Source organism: Thamnophis sirtalis, unplaced genomic scaffold (assembly GCF_051295495.1).
Source record: "Thamnophis sirtalis isolate CommonGarterSnake01/CBP01778 unplaced genomic scaffold, rThaSir2_p1.2 scaffold_7, whole genome shotgun sequence".
Taxonomy (NCBI): domain Eukaryota; kingdom Metazoa; phylum Chordata; class Lepidosauria; order Squamata; family Natricidae; genus Thamnophis; species Thamnophis sirtalis.
In genome coordinates, this window is record NW_028261387.1 from 51,794,279 (window position 1) to 51,816,865 (window position 22,587).

The 22,587-nt window shown below is 36.9% G+C and overlaps 1 protein-coding gene across 1 annotated transcript in view; it reads right to left on the reverse strand.

The window, feature by feature from the left end:
• LRRN2 (leucine rich repeat neuronal 2) overlaps nt 1-22,587 on the reverse strand; it is a 159,216-nt gene that overhangs the window by 44,504 nt on the left and 92,125 nt on the right. Inside the window, exon 2 of the mRNA XM_014076267.2 lies at nt 4,428-4,555. The gene's annotated coding sequence lies outside the window, so the exon portion shown is untranslated. The remainder of the gene's footprint in view (nt 1-4,427; nt 4,556-22,587) is intronic.

Below are 22,587 nucleotides of genomic sequence, written 5' to 3' on the forward strand. Positions count from 1 at the left end.
TATTATATCTGGTCTTCTAAACTTTAGAAAACAGCAAGGAGTGAGAGTTTTCTGTATCTACTATGTAGCATATTTTAAGTTTTTGTATTAGTGTAATTGCTTTTTTTTATTTTAAAAAAAGTGTGCTACACCCAGAGTCACTTGATGAGATGGGCAGTGATAAAAATTAAATAAATAAAATCTGTTTGCTACAATCTATGGTCATCTGAATTTTTACAGCCCAGATATGATAGCCATCACCCCAAGGCATATGGAGATGTGAGGGGTGGGGATGACTGCCCCTTCTATTTCCTCATATGTGCATTTGATCTGATGAATACATAGAGGTTTGACAACTGCCATCTTCACTAATACACCCATTCATTGACTTCAAGAGCAGTGGTGGCACAATGGTTAGAACACAATATGGCAGGCTAATTCTACCGACTGCCAGCAATGCAATCCTGATTAGCTCAAGGTTGACTCAATCTTGGTTGGTAAAATGAGGACCCAGATTGTTGGGGGCAATATGCTGACTCTGTAAACTGCTTAGAGAGGGCTGTAAAGGCCTATAGAATTTTGGAAGAAACAATCCAATTCAGAGAATGCCAAACAACAGATTACATTCAATTTACAATTGCTGCTAAGTCTACATGAATGGAATTTTTAATTCTAAACTAATATTCATTTGGAAGAAGAGGATGACCAAGATTGGCACTGTGCAATGCAAAAGGGAAGGTTGGCATTTTGCAATGGATGGCATGATGCCCTAGTAACAGATTCACACACATATTCACAAAAATTAGGACAATCATAGAATTGGACAGGACCTTGGAGAGTTTCTAGTCCATTCCCTTGTCCAGTGCAGATTCTTCATAACCACCCTGGAAAAATCATTCTTTAATCTTTACTTGAAAACTTCCAGTTATGAAGCATCAATGACTCCAAGAGGCAGGCTGTTCTACTATTTAATATTTCCCACAGTCAGGAAATGCCTCCTGATTTCAAGTTTGGATCTTCCTTTTTAAAACTTCCCTCCAGTTGTTCTTATCTTTTATTGGAAGTTATAGGTCAGAAATCCACACTCTCTGCCCTGTGACACCGCTTCATATATTGAAAGATTGCAATCATGATTCCCCGTGGTTTGTAGGCTTAACAAACCAAGTTCCTCTCGCTGTCCTTAGCCTCCAAATCCCTGACTATTTTTGTTACTCTTCTCTGCACTTCTTCCAGTTTCTCAGAATCCTTTTTATGTTGTGTCAGCTAGAACTAAACACAGCATTCCAGGTGTGGTGTGACTAATACAGCATTCAGCAGTACTATTGCTTCCCATGATCTTGATATTATATCTCTATGTTTGATACAGTCAAAACCATATTGACTTTTTGGCAGGTGTAGCATACTTTTGGCTCATACATACTGGTAATCTGTGGTCTATTGGATAACTGTACCTTTCTCATAATATTTACACTACCTATCTTGTACCAGGGATTTTCTGACTAATTCTAGAACTTCATATTTCTGCCCAGTGAACAATATTTTGTTGGATAAATTTCAATATTCAAGTTGATTAAGATTCTTTGGAATCCTTCTGAGGGGTTAATAATCTCCCTGAGCTTTGTGTCATCTGTGAATTTTATAAGCATCCCTTCTAGCCCCTCATCTCAATCACTTAAATCCCAGAAATTTTTCGTATATTTTTGTTGTTTCTTGTAGAAACAAGACAAAAGCTGATAAATCCATAGCTTCTTTGTAAAGTTTTCAAAACTCTGTTATACTACTATTTTGGCCAGAGCAATTCTTCAACCTTAAATTACACCAGTACAAGGGAAAATATAGCTTAATCTTCCATAGTTTTATAATAACAAACCTGGCAGTTAATAACAGAAACTGAGCCTATTTTTATGTCACATCAATTAATATGATTCAGGAAATATGGACAATAAACCAACAATAGTGGTTGGTTTGTGAAAGTTTGTTTTATGATTGGTGACCAATTTATTTAGAACATATCCAACAATTAATGAAGACGACAATTTGTATAATTTTAGCATGCTGCCACCTATGACTTAACTTCACAGCCAGTTCTAGGTAACTTGTTGGAATAACTTTAAAAAAAAATCTTTAATAGGTTTCTTGTTATCTAGGCAACACTATGTTGATGACTTTTGCCTAGTACCATAATTGCATAATTTGGATTTGCTTTGTTTGAGTACACATGTACACTTTATGTTTGTTTCTCTTAATGCCAATTAAGATCTGCAGCTTTTATATCAACTAGTCCAATGTAGGATATGACTTCATAGGAGCAAAAAGAAGCAGGTGTGCCAGATTCAGAATACAAAACTCCAGATAATAATTAGATGGAAGCAGAAATCTATAGAAAAACCAAGTGGTTGATCAGATTTTTTAAGCCCAGGCAGATTTTTTAAGCCCTACAAAATCTCCAGGGAAGAGAGGAGTAAACTGTAACCTACATGGGCCTTTTGTTTTAAAAATAATAGCTGGCTCTCCATTTCTGCCTTTCTGTATGCATTTCTAATATGATGTCAGATTTGGCTAAATTCCATGCCAGTCCTTGGAGACTTCTTGGTTCTTGACAGTTTCCAATCACAAAGCTGCTCCATTGATGGAGCAGATGGCAAATAGACTGATTGGCGTAAGTACATTAAAAGAACTGTCAGCAGGAATAGGTCATAAAGAAGAAAAGATATAAGTTCAGCTCAGTTAACAAATTAAAGGAGGTAATAAGAAGCCAGGAGTATGGGCTTAAAAACTTTAGACCACCTCTTTTCCACTGAGCTTGACAACTTTAAGTGCAAAAGAGAGCAGCTTGCGTTCCCTTCTCAAGAGATTAGGCAGCAGAAGGAGTGAGTGGGAGGTCAGTCATCGTAACCTGGGAACAGCTGTGCTGTGAATTGCTCTAAACTGGGACAGACTGAGGAAACAAGACCCTCTTGAAACACATTGGCTTCATGGGAAAACATATTTTCCTCAACATCCTAACAGTAAAAGAGAAACAAATCTGTAGTAGGATAGCATGGCAGAAATGAATACTGAATGGCCTTGTTAGGAGCCTGGGTGCTTATTCTGCAGTTTTTCAACATACAATTTTAGAAGGTACGTATTCAATCATGTGATTTCTTTACATAGTATCATAATTTATAGAAAAGCACATGATTTCTTCCCAAATATGTTGATACTGCTCCATGTAGCACTCATACTACACTATTAAGTTGGTAGTCAGAATGGGCAAGTGATTGTTTATGGAGAGCACAACAGATGGCCCTCCCCACTTATCTTCAAAGGGACTTCAAAGTAACCTCAAAGTGTGTTTCCTAACTCAAGTTCAAAGAACATTTTTTTCTCGTTTGTCTCAAACACTCCTGCCCCAACCCAATCCTGTGTATTTTGTAACTAGGCACTACATCAGTTTAAGTTACATACTATAGGAGTTTGTTGTGAGATAAAAAAAACAGAAGTAGAAAACAATGGTTGCCACCCTGAGCTCTTTAAGAAAGACAACAATACATTTGGTTCTTGATGTCAGAAAAAAATAATGTTCTGCTATATCATACAAACTAAGGGCAGTAAAGAAGATGATAACTATAAACTTTATTAGAGGCAAGCAGCATAAAATATAGATGACAGAATTATTGATGAATTGATTTTCAAATCTGAGGTGACAATGAAGTGAACATTTTTAATGTCATTAACTACTCATTTCTAACTGACTAATTAACTAACCAGAAAGAATATATGAATACATATTTTCAGAATGCTTAATAGTATTTTTGCTTGACTAAAATAAATTTTAAAAGCCACACAAACTATTTGATTCTTATTTAGAAAATTACCTTGACCATATAGTATGCACAATGCAAGGCAAAGCTCCAAATGCATTCCTGAGATATTTACCATGCATTCTGTTTTCTTAGATGTTGGCCTAGAATTGGTTTGTTTTTTTTTTGGCTTGCTAACAATGCAAGAGAGAAGGGGACAATCTTTTCACCAGCATGTGATGTGTGTATCTAAGGTAAAAATAATAAACTATGGCCCACCAGATGCTATTCAACTACATAATTCCATCCGTACCAACACCTGGAGGGTCTACCCAATCTTGCTTTGAATGCCATCAATAAATACCAGTGAATTTGGGTTTAATAAAGTTTAAAATAAGATGGAAGTCCCAAAAGTGCTTTTTCAAGGGACAATTGGACTTTCTTTCTTCTTCTTTTTATACCAGAAAGTCCAGTTGCCTCTTTAAAAAGCACCTTTGGGACTAGATGACTGAGAATCTCCATAGACAATGAGATGAAAAAGTAATGGGAACATACAAAATTGTAATATTTTAAACTGACAATTTTTTTCTAACAAGATATACAGTGTCAGAGTTGGAGAAAATCTTTTGCTAATAAGAATTTTTAAGAGACATTTGAGCATCTTACCATTGCTGGATTTAGTGTCCTTCAGACAATCAGGTGTTGACAGCCTGCAAATTGGAAATGGGCAAAAGACCACAGCAATCTTTTGTTCTAATGTGGAACTCTGTTGATTGTAGTCTTTAAAAAATAAACTGTGGATAATGGGGAAAAAAACCAAAGGAATTCTTTAGCACTACAGTATATGAAACAGCAATTCAATCTACCAAATTAATATTACCATTTTTCAACACTTGTATTACTTGTTTACATAGTAATGCTGTCTATAATGAGTCCAGGGAGCAGGATTAACTATATCAGCAAACTCAAAAGTTCGGTTCTGTCTGAAATGCAATCAAAATAAAGCCACTGAGAAATAAAAGGGAGGTATTAATAAAGGGTGGTTGAAGTTTACAGAATTAAATAAAATGTATGTGGAAAACTCTCAGCCTTCTTTCCTATGCTTCAATAGTCCAACGAGGACAAAATATTATACGGCTATTAGGAGCAAAATTGTTCAGGTGTAAACTATTTGCAGCATTTCTCAAAATAAAGCAACCATATTTCAAGAGATTTCATTTAGAATGGAACAAAATATGCTTTCTGTTTTAAGTATTTTGCTTTCAATGTTAAGTGTCCTCTAGAAAGCTTCCAGAATTCATCCTTGTTTCAAAAGCAAAATATAAAAATACATGCATATGTCCAACTGCTATTAGCTAAGGCCTGAAATAATGGATGTTAGACTTGAGCAATGTTTTTGATTTTATTCCAAAAAAGATGGTCTAGATTGCTCAGAGGGACAGCAAATGTAGCATCTGTTTGACACTTTTTAAGACAAGGATATAGTTTCCCTGGAACATTTGGCAGATGCAAAGTGACAACCATACAGTGCCAGGAAAAGACACGACTCTTTATGACTTAGGAAGGAGAAGTGATAATGTTTTAATGGCAGATTTCCATACATTATCTCAAACCTTGTCTAACCAAACAGTGCTGCTGAGGATCTGTCTCCCTGTCTGAAGACCGTGGGGGTCTAGATTGGGAAGAAGAGATCTGAATTTGGATTTGGATTTTGTGGCCACTGGGTCCATCATTGATTCTGGAAGGTATTGCTCCACCCCCAACAGTATCAGTGTACAACACTGGGATCTTCCTAGATGTAGGGCTCCTGCATGAAGAATAGATGACAGCTATGACTTGGAGGGGTTTTGCACAAATAAATCTTGTACACTAGTGTGTGCATACCTGGATTGGGACGCCCTACACACAGTCATTCATGCCTTGGTCACCTCAGCTGGTTGTTTACAAGAGACAGAAAATTGTAGACACACATACTAAAAACATCAGGAGAATAAGAGGTAATTGTAGTGATTAGGATATCTGTTGCTCTCCCCTCTTCCCCATGTCATGCCATCCATTCAAAGAATTGCAGATGGGGCAACCAATTGCAAAGGTTATTCTGATTTGTGGATGGTGATTGCTGAATCCAGTATTCTTCCTTTCATTCCTACCATTACATTACAAGCATGTGGGATTTATTTGTTTGGCAAGGGCTAGCAGCTTTAACTTTCCTCCCTTTTTGGTACACAGTGCAACTGAGCTACTGAGATCCTAAATTACATATTGGAGGCTGAGTTCAATGGAGAATTTTAAATGAGACAGTGGACAAATTATACATTCTGTTCATTGTCAAGTGAGATTAAGAAACAGCTTGTATTATCTCATTCTACACTGGATTTGTGTTTTGCATTGAATTAGAGTTCAGACCTATTTTCTGCCCCAGACTGGTACCTATGTATTGCCTCCCAGGGGTTTTAACATGGTTTTAAAACTTTATATTAATATTTTATTCTGCTCATCTGTTATAGCAGTTATGATCACGTTAGCCTTTAAGAGGTTGTTATATTATAGCTCATGATTTGACTAGCTTATAACATCCTTTCCCAGCCTATTGTCTTCTGGCTCCAGAATCATTGGATTTCATCTCTCATAATCCTCAATCTCATTTGGTTCTTCACATGTTTAGACTTGTGTCACATTGAATTCTGTGATACACATATAGGTTTTACTTGTCTTCAATTAATTATGCTCGTTACCCCAAGAACAGGTTATAGGGTAACTACAATCATTCAGTCAAAATCACGATGCTAGGTGAATCTCATAGCCAAACTCAGTGATAAAATAAGTCTTCTGATGCAGCACATAATCTCCAGCACACAATCTCATAATTCGTTCTCAATGAGCAGGTGGCAGTCATGGCTAGGAGAGCCTTTGCATAACTTCATATTGTGTGCCAGTTGCACCCTTTCCTGGATTGGGAGTCCCTGAGTTCAATCAGTCAAACCCTGGTCATTTTATACTTGGACTATGCAATGTGTTCCAAATGGGGCTACCCTTGAAGAGGATCTGGAAGTTTTAGTTTGTGCAGAATGCAGTTGCATGGGCAGTTCTTAGGGCGCTTAGGATGGCCCATTTATATCATTGTTCCATGAGCTGCACTGGCTGCCACTTTGCTCCTGGGTCCAATTCAAGGTGTTGGTTATCACCTTTAAGGTCCTTCATGGCATGGGTCCTGGCCATGTGAGAAACTGGCTTGCCCCAGTGTGATTAGTCCACTCCATTCATGCTGGCAAAAGGGGCATGCTGTAGACCCAATCAGACAAGGAATTTCAGCTGACAGACTCCTTTTGTACTGTGGCTCCTATTCTCTTGCCCTCGAGATCAGATCTGTTCCCACTCATTTGGTCTTCTGAAGACATCTCTGTACCAATTTGCCTGGGGCTATAATGGGTGTATGGCATATTGGAAGTAGCTATTGGCGTAGAGAACATCCCATCTACTTCTTGTGTGCACTTTTGCTTCCTCCCTTTCCATACTGCTTAGTAAACAGAGTTTACTAAGTAGTAAACTGTAGAAGTTTATAAACTTTGGATCTGTTTTGCAAGGGAAGTGGAATATAATTGGTGAAATAACTTTATCAGTATTCAACAGGGAGGGACAATTAATGTGCATGTGTTTTTATGCATTTTTCTTGTTTAATTTTGCTTTGTTCTCTCCTTTTTTCTTTTGGAGTTTGTATTTTAATTGTGGAAATAAAATAAAAAAAATGCAAAAGAAGAAGAGAGAATTATGTCAGAGAAAATGACAGATTGATCCTTTTTTCATAGCCGGCTTTGGAAAGCAAACAACAACAATAACAACCAAACTCTATCACATTGTATAGATTCAGGAGGGATTTTTCCTTGACAAGGAAAATGATATGGAGAATTAATTTTCCTTCTTCCTTTGCATAATTGTCTTGATCAGGTTGCCATGAAGTAGGAAGTAATGCAGTTTGTTACAAATTGTATGCATTATTTATGTTAGCTCTTCTAACTCCAATGGCTGTCAGAATATTTTGGATCAAATTGGATAATATCTGCCCTAGCTTTAATCTCCACCACTTAAAAAGCAATAGCAGAAGAAAAAATGGAAATAGGGATGTCTTTTATATTTGCAAAATATGTCTGTATCTTAATTTGGTTATGACTCTAAAGTCCTACACAGCATCGGACCAGTTACTTGAGGAACCACCTCATCCACATCACATTGTCCCATTCCATCTGGTCAGGCAAAGAAGATATTTTATGGACTTTGTCAGTTGAAGAATTTCGACTGGAAAAATCCAGGAGGAGAATGTTCTTTGCCATTGGCCTTGCAAGAATTGGTCAGCACTGCATGAAGACCTGCATGCTCTTTGTGAAGCATTGGATTGGTCTGTAGCCACTCATTACAAAGCAGTTTTGACATCCTGATGCAAGGAGATGAAACTGAAGACTGATTGACATCTGGCAAAACCTACCCCATAAGATCTAATAAAAGGGGCAGAACCAGGCAACTACAAGCCAATTACCTGCTTACCAACAAACTTTCAAATTGCAACTTTCAAAGAGGAACAAAGCACTAGGTCCTGATTCCCTAGAAGATTTTGGACAACTGTAAGAGAGAGAAAACCAACTTGAATGCAGCTTGGATTGATTAAAAGAAAGCATTCAATTCCCTGCCACGATTGGTTAATTAAATGCCTAGAAATAGCAGGCCTTAACATAGGTAGTCCTTAACTTATGTCCCTAAAGAAACCTACCCATTACAGTACAGTCATAAACTATGACAGCTGCAAAATGACTGATGTGACTGACCTAATTTTATGATCTTTTTTTGCAGCAATTGTTAAGCTAACACTGAGGTTGTAAAATGATTGCCATGATTGTAAAGAGAACACCATAGTTATTAAGCAAACAAATTGTTCACCATGGGCCAATTTTGCCAAAAATCCCAGAATCATAAATTGCAGTCATAAAAACTGGGGACACTGCAGATGACTGTAAATGTGGGCTGGTTGCTGAGTGCCCCAAATGTAATCATGTGACCACAGGGAGGAATGCCCAGCTGTCAGAACTTCAGAATCCAGTAATAAGTACCCCTGGAGAAATCCATCATAACCTCAAACAATTGCTAAGAGAGAAAGAAACACAAAACATTGAATTTTGATGTTTCTGATGATGTTTTCTGATTTCATCAGTTTCTCGCCTTTTGCAATCACTTCAGAAGTAAGAAACTCATTCCATTCTGCCTCTTGGAATTTAAGTGTGTGCACTACTGGAAGGCAGATATTACTAGTTCAAATAGTGTGTTCTTTGAATTTGAAATGCATGAATTAATTTCGGCAATGGAATTGGGAATCTGATTGAAAAAAAGGCAGTCATGGAATTTCAAATCCTGCAGGGGATTTACCCCTAGAGTAATTCTTACATGTTCTGGATCAACTGTTCCATAGCAGTGATTATCAAAGTCTCTGCTACCTAGCTGTTAATCTTGAATAAATCTTCTTAATGAACACCTTCTTGTTTAACATTAAAATATCTATGTAATGAAACTGCAGTTACATTGGATGAGTCATTTGTGGTTACTGCTGACAGAAACATACATTTGTGGCAATAATACCTTTGGCACCATGTTTGAAATAAAATATATCCTTCCTCACATATCAGGAAAGGATTGATGAATCACAGTTCTATAATACTGCAATGTTTTAGTTAACCAAATGGTTTAATTCTGCGTGCTATTGCTCACTAGGAACTGTAGCTGAATGTATTGATCACAATTTTGTAGTAGAAAATACAACACTTCTTTCTTTAGAGTGATGTGTGAACCTTGTCATCATATTTTTTATATTCGGCTATTCCATATGTATAATATTTAGAGAATACAAATGTTTCACTGAATCAAAGAGGTAAAGAGGGATGGGGCAAAAACAACATCAAGGAGATAAGCTTAGAAGAAGCAAACAAATAATTTATATTCCTAGACGATGCAAATACTCACACTTGCAATCAGATCCAAATTATGAAATTTCTCAGTCTATATTATATTAATAAGATGCCAAGATACATAAACAGTAGTTATCCATAATTTCTTTCCATCATGCAGTCTGAATTAAAAAGCCTTCAGATATGTAAAACAGTTTTTCCCCAGCTATGCTTAATTTATATTCCACATGAAAAATATAATGTTGCTGTTTTGATATATTCCAGTACAAGCATAGAGGGATTTCTCATATAAAAGATTTGAACGGAACCCAAAGGAATGTGAATAAGTTGAGTTAAACCTTTCAATTCAGGGTTTCAGCCAATTTCAAGTAAATGATTCCAGGACAGAAATAATGTTCAGATAAAATATTTGCAAAGATATCCATTCAGTTAATTTAGAATTGATCAACTATATATGCAGAGTGTTAAGCAAAATTAAAATCCAGGGAGTGTTCTTGACATGAGAATAGATAGGATATACATATATGTTAGGCATATTAAAAGCAAAGGAGTGCCAGGGAGGGAGGGGACGAAGGAGAAGGAAGCTTTCTTTACATGGTGCCTGTTGCCTGGCAACCCAGAAAAGAGAGAACACTTCCTTCCTCTTTGTTTCCTTTCCTCTCACAGTCAAAAGGACCATTCTCTAATGTGTGGGTAGTAGAAGAAGCCAATGCTGCATCACACAGTTTATTTTCCTGGAGTATACAGACCTGTATACTTATATGAACACTCCATCCCGTCTTTCTTTCTTTTTTTTCCATTCAAGTTTATTTATTTATTTTTAATACAAATTATACATATTATAGGAACAAAGAGTTGTCCGGGTCTTTTCTTTTACATCCTCTCAATTACATAGCCCTTTTTACACCATAGTTTTGTTCTCCATCCCGTCTTTCTGTAGATATGTATAAACCAGTTATTTATTACGGTTTGCAAAGTCTAATATATCCCATATATTTTGTTTAGCCTCTTTTCAATACCATGGCTCAAAAATTATTTTGATTCTGACATTTGAATAGATTATATTTTTTGTATTTTTTAAATTCACAATTTCTAAGTGTGGTCCATTTGTGCCATTTATAAAGAAACATTTTATTTCTGTTTTTTAAAACCGATATACACATCTGCACACACCAAAATGTGAATACTGCATTGTGGCAACATCATTTCAATCTTGTTGTTATTTATTTCAAAATAAGCCCAGTGCCCTTTGGGATTTATTTTTAGGTAGCCATACACTGGATTTTAAAAGCTTGTAGCAACAGAAGATGTTAAATGGGGAAGTAATCAATTTTACCCTTTTTAAGAGTAAGCAAAGAAATGAAGGTGGAAAAAGGGACTCCTTGCTAAATTCTAAACTTTTATAAATAAGCATCATAAATACAAATAAATACTCTTCATCCTGACTTTGTAGTAAAGGGAATATGACTATTTTCAAAAAACAGTATTTCTACAAACTTACTAAATATGGCAAAAAGAAAGACAAGTCTATGGAAAGAGTGCCATTTCACACACTGTTGTAACATGGCAACCAAATCTCCCCCAGCTTTGTTGGGCTTCCTAATCTGTATGCTTTGCTACAGCTTCCAACCACTGGGTTAGTACCATGGCAACCCCATGATCTTTAAACACATGAGTTTCTGCTGTGATCCCAAATAAGACATCAGCAATGATGTATGTGTGTGTGAGAGAGAGAGAGAGTGAGAGAGACATCTTGGTCACTTAGAAACATTTTATTATATTCCATTATTTTATGAATCCCTGTACCTTCTCATTTTTTATTATTGTCTATATTTTAATACATCTGTTCCAGTCAATGGAAATTCTATTACTCCATTTTTAATTCACTGTTGATTTGAACTATCATCCTGATCCTGGTTGACTGTGGCTGGAGGAACAAAGGGAATACGTCATGTAAATCTCAAACCCTAGATAAATCAATTAAAGGTTGAATTCACCTGGATTTGTTTAAGTGTAATTCCCTGGATCAATTAAGTTCACTTTGTTTTGTGAATATTTCCTGGAGACTTAAATGTTCTCTTTCTATTCATGTGAAATAATTTCTTTGAAAAAACTCCCACAAACATCCCTGCTGCACAAAAAAAATACATCCAAAGCAGACACAGATCAGAGCTTCTGCACATTGTAGTTCTTTCACAATTGAATATCTTCCCAGGGAAATGATATGGCTATGAATATACACGTATGTGGACATATTGAGGATTAATTTACAAAATCATTGTAAAAGTATGAAAAATAAGTTTGCATTATTGATTCAAATACAAGTGTTTCATATGTACTCCAGTATGCTGCAAAGCACTTCTTAGAACAGGGGTGTCAAACTTATGTTGTCACAGCAGCATCACATGATGTATCGTGACTTTTGCCTTCACTAAACTGGGCCTGGGCATGTGATGCATCTGACCTGCGAGCCGCACGTTTGACAGCCTTGTCTTAGAAGAATTTCCAGACCTAATCATCCATCCCATCCTATCCCTCCCTTCCTCTTCCTCCCCCTCCCCCTCCTTCCATCTCACCACTTAACATGTGTTCCATTGAACCTATTAGATTATTTCCATATAGCATGTTATTATATGGTGAAGAATACACAATTCTATAAAGCTGTTGCTTCCCTACATAGGAAGTTTTCATTGAATAAACACTGTTTAACTTGGAGCCTTCCAGCTAATCTCCATATTATGCCTTAGGCAAAGATAGCTACATAAGAAAGATTGGTTGGGCTCATAGATCTTTGGTAGTGGTTCCGTGGGATGAGAGAAGGCATATTTTAGATGATTTGTATTTTTTAAAAAACTTCTTATAAAAATTCTTAAAAATAAAAATTGCTACCCAGAATATTTTATTTTGAGCAACAATGTTTAAAAGGCTAAACTGGTCATCAGCAAACCAGTGGCAGATACTGAAGTCAGTATATCTTGGCTTTTGACAACCATACACAGCTGCATACATAGTTGTTGAGGAGTGCTGGTTTCCAAAGGCTGAAGCGATCATTTGAATTTTCTTGGAACTTCTCCAATTTTATTGGAACCATCCCCTAAGTGAGTTTGCTAAAGGGCAAAGCCTTAATGAAGTTGCTATGGCAACTACATATTCTGAGCCAAGTCTCAGCTGCTTCTTTTATGATATTATAATATTGGACACTATATTTAAATGAACCTCTAGCTGTTATGGATGCATTAAAATTAATTTAGAGTCACAATGGTTCTGACAATATTAATTGAAATATGGTCTGGCTGGTATGATTTCATTAATCAATAGACTAAACCAGTGTAACATCTCTGACCCTTCTTTCCCACCTGCATCAATGCTGGTTCTGGTTGGGTTGAAGCTTAAGATGTTAAAAAGACACCTTTCTTATAATTATGGGCACAAATTGCATTACCTGGGAGGAGTGCCTTGGAACGCTTTAATTGCCCTTCACTTCAAACCCTGACATGCATCACATCAAATATTTTCTTGTTTGATGTATCACCAAAAATCTTTAGGGAAAGGGATTTGTTTGAATCTCTGTGAATGAAATGGAGATGCCTGGAAATTCCCTGTCACTGCAACAAAATATTATCTAGAAACCAAGCAGTGTGACAGATTAGTAAAATTATTATTTACATATAATTGAAAAAAAATCATTGAAGATTTTAATGAACAGGTTATCTGAAGGACCATCTCTCCCAAGTTACACCAACCTGACCTATTAGAGTGGGGAAGCAGGGAATATTATGGGTCCCATCTCTTAAGGAGATACATCTGGCCAGATTCAAGAAAAGGGTGTTGTCCATGGTGGCTCCTTCCCTTTGGAACATCCTCCCTGCAGAGTTTAGACTGCCCCCAATCTTAGGACAAAGCCCTAAGACCTGGTTTTGTCAATGAGCCTGGGGAACCCAGAGTGGGATGAAGTCCATCAAGTGGCTTGTTTGACTAATTGCTGTCACTAGGAGTGGGATGGAAAGTTGAGGAGGTTATTATTTTTATGATTGTATATTGGGTTTTTATTATTTTGTAAGCTGCCCAGAGTCATTGAAAGTGAATGGGTGGCCATATACATTTTCTAAATAAATAAATAAAAGATTTTAATAAAAAGTAATATAAAGTAAATTCAAAAATAGAGGTGAAAGTAAAGAAAGTGTAAAAATGCAAAGAAAAATGAGTAATGAAAGAAAAGAAATATATAAAGAAGTGACCTCCAATCTTTAGCACAACAGGGATAAACAAGTTTGATATCTCTTCACCCCTATAAGGTTATAAATAAACAAGCTGTCTTCCCATAACCCATTCCTTACAGAATCTATAAGCAAGTCCAGCAAAAGGTAACCAGAATTTCATAAAACCACCCTTTATTTTAATGTTGATCAAATAAATCAACTTTATAGACCGCCTCCTGCCATTTACCTCCCAAAGACCGATAAGATCACACAGATTGGGCCTCCTCCGGGTGCCATCGGTGGGTCAATGTCGGCTGGCGACCCCCCAGGGGAGGGCCTTCGGTCCCTCCCCCGGGGGGTCCCCTGGGGGTGGGCGGCATACAAATACCAATAAACTTCCAAACTTCCAAACTTATATTCCTTCCTTTTACTTATGAAAATCTTAATCTTTAATTCATTCAAATATTGCCGTAGGATTTGGTGTCTTAAGTTCGTCTTTGTTTGATTGCAAAGACTTCTTTGAGACTTTGAGAAACTTCTTTTCTACTTTCAGTAAAAAAATATATTAATCAGATCATTTCTCTTAATTTAACTTTTGTATTTCCCCTTTAATTTTTAAAACTTCAGCCAGCTTCTTTTGTAAATCCAAGAGAGTCCTTATATAAGTAATTATTTTGGCCAGTCAGTTAGATGGTTTCTGTTTAGTAATCCACACTATTTTTTAAACCAATACTTTTAATTCTACTACTTTGCATCAAGCAGGATTTGTTTCATGTATGTTATTCCTTCATTAATATCCTTTAGATATAATCTATCCATACAATATTTTGATGTTGTAGCTACTAATTTCTGACACCATTTTTCAAAGATCTACTTTAATAGATCCCAATCCTAACAAAAACCAAAAGCAGGATTTTTTTATTTCTTTTTGCCTGATTTTTTTTGTTTCCTCTAGTGTCCAATTAAAATCATAAAGTTTCTAACTTCCATTATGACAGAGTAGACAACATAATGTTCTTACAAAAAGCTGTTTATTTTAGACAGTTCCACAATCTTACAATAAAAATTTCAGTATTCTAAATTTGTCTAGGCCCTTAGGTCATTTATAACTTCCTTGGTTCTAAATCTTACTTAGCTTTTTGCCATTTATTTCAAATTCTTTAAGCTCTTAAACTCATAATTATTATTATTTTTGTTTTCAAAAACGAAGAGAGACTCACCAGATGGGTTTGCAAATGAAAGTATCAGAACTGAGATTAGTGAATTTACTGTCCCTCAAAAGGCTTTGCTGAAGTTGCCAGCTTTGGCATGGCCTCTGAGCCAAGCTCCAAGACATGGGTGGATCATGTCCCATTGGGTGCTGTGCCCACTGATCAGCAGCCACTGAATCAAACACTGACATCCTTTCAGGTCCCTCCACAGTCAGTATTGATCCTTTCATAGTTGACAAGAGTTCCAAGAGGCAGGAAAAACTCTCTTGGCCTCAGAATTCTGCAACCCATCAAAAAAAGCACCTAATGAACAAGTGGCAAGCAAGCCTGGAGCCTCATGATCGACCACAGCTGTACAAGGAAAGCTTCAGCAAATATAAACTTGGCGGAGGAAGGATTTAAACTGGGCAGGAACTGCCTTTTGTTGCTAGAAGTGACTTTGGTATCTGGTTTTGTACTTTATGCATTCTTGCTCTTGAACCCTATGTTTTCAACCTTGGCACATTCCTGTCTCTTTCCTTGGCACTTTTCAAGACATTGTGCTATATAACAATTTTATTAAGGATTCCAATTTTCAGTAATAAAAACTAATGCAAACTTTGAAAAAAAAACAGAGAAGAAAAAGGAAAAAGTATAAAGAAGAGTAAGAGAATAATAAAGGAAAAAAAATAAAGTGGCTGTCCTTCATTACAGGTATAAACAATTTTAATAACTTATCACCATCTCTTAAAATGTCAATAACATTTTCTTCCCCTTTCCTAGGTTTTATTTCTTTATTTAAAATATTTATATTGATTCACATTGTAAGCAATTATGGTGGCTCACAACAACAATAAAACCTATAAATAAAACAATCATAAAATAATAAAAACAGTTAAGCAAATCTTGTGCCTTAATTGCCTCTTTGGGATGTCCCACAGCAGGCTCAGTTGCCCTCCTTCCATGCCATCTACTTATATACAATCCTATCGTCCAAGTCACAGTGACAAGTCACACCAGTAGTGACACCTCATCCCAAAGCAGGAACAGTTGATGAAGTTGTGTTACTTCATTGAAATTGTTTTTTTTTTTAGTATTTTTAACAGATAACTATATATATATGCGGCTGTGAGTTTGAATATATTTATTGTATTTATTGTACTATATTTAAAGAAGGAAAATAAAATGTTAAAGCCCTACATGGTTTAGGACCTGGCTACCTGAGAGACCACCTCCTGCCATTTACCTCCCAATGACCAATAAGATCGCACAGGTTGGGCCTCCTTCGGGTACCATCGACCGGACAATGCCGGCTGGTGGTCCCTTGGGGGAGGGCCTTCTCTGTAGCTGCACCAGCCCTGTGGAATGAACTACCCGTAGAGATCCGGACCCTCACCACTCTCCCGGCCTTCCGTAAAGCCACCAAGACCTGGCTGTTTCGGCAGGCCTGGGGCTGTTGATTAATATCCAGCCCCTCTTGGACAGAATGGATGTTGTGTAAATTTTAATATTGTATTTCTTATTTTAAAATTTTAAAAAACGCTTTTATCTTGCCTGTGAGCCGCCCAGAGTCCCAATGGGAGTGGGCGGCATACAAATTTCATTAAACTAAACTACAAATTTCATTAAACTAAACTATCCCAGTGCCTCGGTAAAAAGTAGGTGTTAATGGCCCTCCAAAAGTTTAGACAGGTGGGTGGGGCTTGTTGAATTGCTAGTGGGAAGCTGTTCCACCAGGTAGAAGTAGCAATGGAAAAGACACACTTCCAAGGTCTGCCACGAGATGGCCAGATTTCAGGGAGGGCCTTAGAGTATGTCTGGGCAGATATCCTTAGGGAGAGGCAGTTATCTACAATATAAACAAATCCATGAAACCTTGACATTTCAGTCCTTAGGTCAGCAAAAGAGTTAAGGGTTACCAGAAATAACATATCTATTTTATCCTTGATCAAATAAACTAACTTTATATGCCTTCCTTTTACTTCTAGCAGTTTTGGTTTATAGTACCTTCAGATATTGTTGTAGACCTTGGTTTCTTTCTTTTTTTGCTACTCTACACAATATTCTTCAAAACTTTAACAAGCTTCTTTGTAAACCCATCATAGGAAAATAATTTAGGTCACTCTCTTGGTTTATTTGTATGTCCCTTTTAATTATTAAGAGATCAGCTGGTTTCTTTTGTATGTCCAGCGTAATATCTCTTTCCATGTAATGTTTGTAGCCTGCCATTTGTAAATCCACTTCCAGCTCAGTCTTCTTCATGTCAGGTAATGATTGTTCCTGTTCCATAGCATCTTTTCAACCCATAGGAGCAGACACTTTGAGGTCCAGTGCAGTGGTGGGATTCAATTTTTTTACTACCAGCTCTACTACTACTACCAGTGGGCATGGCTTGGCTTGGTGGGCATGGCATGTTGGGTGTGGCAGGGGAAGGATACTGTAAAATCTCCATTCCCACCCCCCTACAGGGAAAGGATACTGTAAAATCTCCATTCCTTCCTGGCCAGCTGAGACTCGGGAGGCAGAGAATAGATGGGGGTGGGGTCAGCCAGTGGTGGCATTTACTTTTTCTCTGAACTACTCAAAATTTCCACTACTGGTTCTCCAGAACTAGTCAGAACCTGCTGAATACCACCTCTGGTTCACAGTATAAACGCATTAAGAATTAAGGGCTATTCATTTATTTTACTTCTTCATCTAGATCAGTGTTTTCAAACTTGGCAGCTTCGACATGATAACTGGGGAATTCTGGGAATTGCCAAGTTTGAAAAACACTGAACTAGAAGCATATTGTTTCTGCTCAGACAGAACTTCTTGTAACTCTGTTGTGTTAGTATCTGTATGGAAATGAGAGAGAGAGGATTTTTCAACAGTGATTCTGCATTTATAGAATTCCCTCCCATTGGCTTCATCAGTAGAAATTGTTAAATGGGCTTTGGATGCATATGTTTTTAATTGCTCTTAGATATTGAACTTTCAATTGATTAATGGTTTAGAATGTAGCAGATTTAAAAAAAATAGTTTCATTTTGAACTGAGTCTCTTTTGATTTACTATTAATTAAATGTTTGTATTTTTATTTGACTAGCATCCAAATAAATCCTAATGTGAACCGAATATTGAAATCTTTTTCTTACACTGATATGTTTGTGAATCTGTGTTTCCCTGTAGAGATCACATAATACTAACATTTGTATTGGTTAATTGGTTAATCAAAAACATTTGACAAGAAGGAAGATAACTCAGGATTCTTTAGGTAATCCTGAAGAATACCCAATAAAACAAATTTTCCATTTATGTTAGATGGAAATAACTAAGTAATAATGTAATTATTTTCCAGTATCTTTCTCTGATAGATCACTGACCATATGTGGTCACTATTTAATTTAATTTAATTTAACTTCAGTATCGTATTGACTGAAACAGGAATACAGAAATTTCCCACATTAGGATACTTTGTGTCTAGGAGACCCTAGTGCAGTGGTTCCCAACCTTGGCAACTTTAAGACTTGTGGACTTCAACTCCCAGAATTCTCCAGCCAGCAGAGCTGGAGTTCTGGGAGTTGAAGTCCACAAGTCTTAAAGTTGCCAAGTTTGGGAACCACTGCCCTAGTGCCTACTCTGTCTGCTATCCAAATATTATTAATAGGCTACTTCAAGGCATCTGTTGTTTGTTCCTAGAACTGTTTAAACCAAATTCTGAATGAAGGATAGCTTCATATTTCACAGCCTGACATTGCTGAGGTATGTTTGTATATGTATTAATAAACTATCATGCAACAATTAATTTTGCCCTTTTAAGCAAAATAGCAGATATCTCAATTTTTCAATCAGTGCTGACAGGAAATTGTATAATAAATTAAGACAACGGATAGAATCAATTATTCAGAGTATGGAACAGTGGGGATTGAGATGGTGTAAGAATTTGACATGTATTTTTCTCTTTTTATTTGTGAAATAACAATGGGATATGATAATAGAAGTATATAGTCTATATTCAGAGAGTATTTCAAATGTATTTTCTAGTATCTTCAGCCTCCTGTCTGTGCTTTCATATATTTTCTACGTAACACTCTCAACCATGCAGTAAGCTTGTCACATAATCCCCTATCACATGTTGTCCTGTCCCAGGCAAGCACACACAACTATACAAAGTGGTGGTTTTGTTCTCTTTATGAAACAAGGCTTGCAAACACATGCATTTGCAATATGGAGACAAGTTCCTGCCAAAGTTCATCAAGTTTGGCTTACAAGAGTTCCAAATCAAAACAGCATGCAAGAGAATAGTCAGACAGAGTCCAAGAATCAGAGCTTGTAGCAGCCTCATAAACCTCACCAGGTTAAAAGTCATAGTTACAAGGTCCATGAGCCAAGGCCCATGGAATGCGGGTCAAAGAACAGCTGCCATCATTGGGGCAGCAGCCCTGGTATAGAAGGGTGAGATTCCTTCTATGTGAACAGTCTAACAGAGCCCCTGCTAAGCTCTTGTGTTGGGAGTGGGTAGTAATTTTGCACCCTCATCTTCAGAGAGAACAATGGCTGCTGCGTCTACTATTTGTTGGCCTGCTCCATCTCCTTTGCCTGTTTAGACAGCAGTTCCAGAGGTGGGTTCCTACCGGTTTGGGTTGGTTTGCCCAAGCCGGTAGTGGTTTGGTGGCCTGGGTCGCTGGAACCGCCAGTGACCCAGGCCTGCCACGCCCATGAACTGAACTTCTTTATTCAAAGAAGGAGTTGAACTTGTACTTTTTTGAAGTACAAGTAATAGAAGACAAAAATGTTTATTTGCATAGCCATGAGTTCAATAATGAAAAAAAGAATGTTTAGAAATGAGAGAAATCTCAGACCATTACGTATGAATGAGTCTGTTTTTCTTGCTAAGAATCCTAAAGACTTTTCTGTTCCAGAATCATAGGCAAAAATCATTAGAAAGGTTTAGAAAGGCTGACAAATATACAATGATATGATTATTAATAGAAAAAATATGAAAAAAATGATGGCTTTCTTTTCATTGGTGTGATTTTTGACATTGTCAAACACGCCTCTTTAAAAGAAAAAAAGAATCTTACTGCAGAAGATTGCATCACATTGTATTTTTGGAAGTTTTGCAAATGACTGAGCTCTAATAAAGGATATATCCAGAAATAGTTCAGTTCTACCACAAGATGCAAAACTGCTTTTAGACATTGCCCTGATATCATGAAGCTTCAGTTGTTCATAAGGGGGGAATATAACTAGTGAAACCTTGTGAATTGGAAGACCGCCTAGCTGGGAGGGAAAACTTCAGGTTACGTCCATCTCTTTTCCCAAGAAAGCATTTAAAGGGGGAAATTGGGAAACTGAAACCATTTTGACTTTGTGAGGGATTTCTCTGTCAGCACTGCAAAGCCTTCTCTGTGAATTGGCTCTAACAAATGGAGCATGGGTTCATGACTGATGTTCACTGATGATAGGGTACATGTCACCATGCTTTCAAAGAAAATAGGGATCTTTTGCTCTGACATTGTGTCAAATGAAGCACGTCTTCAAAGCATCTTTATAAAAGCAATGCAATAGACACTATATAACAAAGAGAGAAACTTTCATATTATTTCTAGGGTTTGCCTTCTCCACCCCACCCCCCAATGATAACTGGGTTTTTCTGGAGGGATTTGGGGATATTGCTTTGTGATGTTTTAATGTATTTGTAAGACTGTTGTTTTTATTATGTTTATTCTGGTGAACTTTCAAGAGTCTTCTATGATCACAGCATGAGATAAATAGATACATATAAATAAATTGATGTTTGTTTCCTCATTGTACTTATTTTTATTATAAAAAAGCGTCCTGTGGATTGAATATTTTCTGATATTCTACCATTGGTTCTTACTATAGTGGAAGCAGATTTCTAGTACATGCTGAACTAGAAATTAATCATTTATATTATCCATGTAATACAGATGACAGACTGTTAATCTGGGAAGGTGGATAGAATTCAATAAAGCATTAACAAATTGTATAAACAGAATTAACTAAATATGAATTAAGGAAACAATCTGATAATAGAGGAATTCATAAGAATTATTTCAGAAGAATAGATGGGCAATAAATAAATAAACCAGAATTTTGGTTTAGTAGTTGAATGAGGGATTGCAATAAATGATTCTATGAGCAAAGGTTATCCTCCAAAACTTCTCATTATTGTTGTTGGGTGGTTGGAGATGATGAGAAATGTAATCCATCATGAGGCTCCAGACAGAAGAATCCCTTTTCCACAATCATGAAATTCCAGAAAGAACCTCTGAAGTGAGGGATTTCCAAAAGCCTTTCTTCACAGATGCTGGATATTTTAATTCTCAAGTTGGCATCCCTTCATGGATGCTGAGCTGTCAATTCTGGCTGTGAAATGACATGACAGAGAAAGCATCCTGGTGACCTGATAATAGGTAAAGGACGCTGTTTATGATAATGCCAACAATAAAACCTAGAGATATTTGACAGCCTGCTTTTTGCACAGAGAATAGATCAAAACCATCCAACAGGACTGTCAGGCAGTACCAAACCTTTCACACAAAAAATGCAGATGTGGTAGAGCAAGAAGTCAAAAAACAGAATTTGCAGCATGTTTTGTGGTCTTTTTCTTGGGACTTGGGAAAAGCAAATAGCCATGGATCTAATAAGGACCACAACTCCTTCTTTCCATAGAAGAGATATGGGGAACATATATATGAGGACAACCTGCTAAGTTTATTCCTTGATTGGAAGCAGTTGAGTATCTCTCAACTGAAATCAGGCAGGTTCTTGTTATTTATTCACAATTTTTATTTATTTCCCCCCTAATTTTCAGGTAAATACACAAGTGGGTTCCCTCTCCCATAAGCTCACATTTATTGAAAAATAAGCTGATTCTCCAGATGACTGACTAGTAAATGGTCAAGGCTTAGTGCTATGTTCAGCTATAGCACGGGTGTCAAAGTTGTGACATCACATTGTCATCACATGACGTATTGTGACTTTTTCCCCTTCACTAAGCGAGATGGCATGGCCAGCATATGACATATCTGGCCCGCGTGCCCTGGGCTATAGTGTTAGGCCAATACCTGCCATTCATTAACTGAGGTTTCACAGACTCTCCTTCTTCTCCCAAACCCAAAACAATGGCAATATTTGTATAATCTCCCTATCTATATCCAAATATTGCAATGCTTGAAGGGATCAAATATCAGACAATCACAAAACCTGAAGAAGCTTCTTGGATGAGAAGCAAAACATCTTCAGAGAAAAACCAGAAAATCCAGTTGTCTCTTGAAAAAGCACCTTTGGGACAACCATGACCTGGATGTCTGAGAATCTCCATAGCCAGAAAACCATAAGAATTTATGGGGGGGAAAATTCCACATGATTCCTGAATGCAGCCATTCTTTGCAATTTCTAATGCCATCCTGCTCCCATAATTATATGCTAAGCAATCTTTGCCTCCAGCTTTGGTTTACAATGCTGATCAACAAAATCCA